Source organism: Protopterus annectens, chromosome 9.part0 (genome assembly GCF_019279795.1).
Source record: "Protopterus annectens isolate FY-2018-M chromosome 9.part0, PAN1.0, whole genome shotgun sequence".
Classification (NCBI taxonomy): Eukaryota; Metazoa; Chordata; order Ceratodontiformes; family Protopteridae; genus Protopterus; species Protopterus annectens.
The window spans coordinates 1,400,401,065-1,400,402,892 of record NC_056743.1 but is presented as its reverse complement, the minus strand read 5'-3'; positions in this window follow the sequence as shown (position 1 = coordinate 1,400,402,892).

The following is a 1,828-nucleotide window of genomic DNA, read 5'->3' as shown; positions in this document are numbered from 1 at the left end:
ATTTACAGTATACAACTGGGGCAGCAGCCTGTAGCTGGTGAGTAAGGAGTTGTTTTGTTCAGGTTTACCAATACACCGGCCATTTTATGGCCATAGTATTTGCCATGCACACATTTAACACACCTACCTATAATGCATGCTGTACATGTTCACTTATTGTTGCTGTTAACTGCCCTGCATCACAATGGTCACCATGGTGACATGTCTGAAGAGTATGTAAGAGTCCTGCAGTATACCTAACAACTTGTCAGTGCAAGATGTGTGGACAGATATGAACATAATGGTGGGATAAATGACCTACAGTAGGGACATGTCTGAAACATTACCCTTATACAGTGGCTACAACAGTGTATACACCACTATTACAATGGCAACTGTTACAGATCTACACAACAGCATATCACAGTACCACATTCCACACCTTTTACAACCTGTAATGTGATCCTAACATGAGCAATGAATGTGTAATATGGAATCCTATGTTAGGACAACAAACATGGGGAATACATACAACAAACACTGGAAGCATATGTGTGCACACACTCCAAATAACATATTGTGGAAGCAGCTTTTGAGGTACTGACAGCATTCACTCTTCTTGAGTACGCACCTTACATCAAGTACATGTCCTCAATGTCACACCAAATAATGGTCTGCTGTCCAAGAAGTATGTCCATGACATTTGCCCACTCATCTGCAACAGAGGCAGTCGTGGCTTGCACACATCTTACAAACCATCAAATTGATCCCATATCCGAAAGGTAGCACTCAGGAGTGGGAGACATAGCCTTACCTCAACATTGGGAAGAAATAGCCAGGGAATTGTTATGGTTAGGCTTGTATAGGCCCTAGGGCTGATAGCCTAGTACCAACCTATGAACCAACCTATGAACCTATTGCATATACCATGGCAAACAGTGCAGTCATGTAAGTAAATATGAAGTATGGGACAACATTAATGTAGAAAACCATTGTGCTAAGGGTAGGCACACTTGTGCAACCCACATATTGTATGCATCTCAATCAGCATCTGCACAACTAACACATTTATTTGATAATGCATTTGATTTTACAGGTCATATGTCACATATCAGTTGTGTGCAATGTTAACATATGCAGTATTGTGGCCCCACTGCATATCATGGAAGAAGCTGGCATGTCAGTAAGGGTGTGTACACTCCTCATAGCCACAGTAAGCTTTGAAGGTTGTCACTGTAATTGAATTTTATTGCTCATACATCCACTGATGATGATGAGATCTACAAATCAGAGGTCAGGCATTCACTATTGACATATATCCTCATATTATCCCAGATATGTGTCAGACAAATACATAGGGGCTGTGGGCAACAGAGCAAACATAACTGCCACACATATACACATTCAGCAATGGTGTGTACACTTGTGAGGTATAGTGCACAGTGCATGCCAGGGTGCTGAACAGGTGCACAGCAATACTGTGTACATGTGTGTAGTATGTCCCAGGGGAAGGGGCATCACCTACTAACACAACTCATGCATCACAGAGATGTATAATGCTGGTAACAATGATTGAGTATAGCTGCAGTGCATGCTGTTGAGTGCCATATGTCATGCATGTTGAGTGTTGGGTAATGAGAGGTCTGTGTAATATCTTTGTGCCACCTCAACTGTACGTGTGATTGCATGTGTGTGTGTGTGTGTGTGTGTGTGTGTGTGTGTGTGTGTGTGTGTGTGTGTGTGTGTGTGTGTGTATATATATATATATATATATATATATATATATATATATATATATATATATATATACATATATATCTATATGTGGGTCCACTTTGTAATTTCGAAA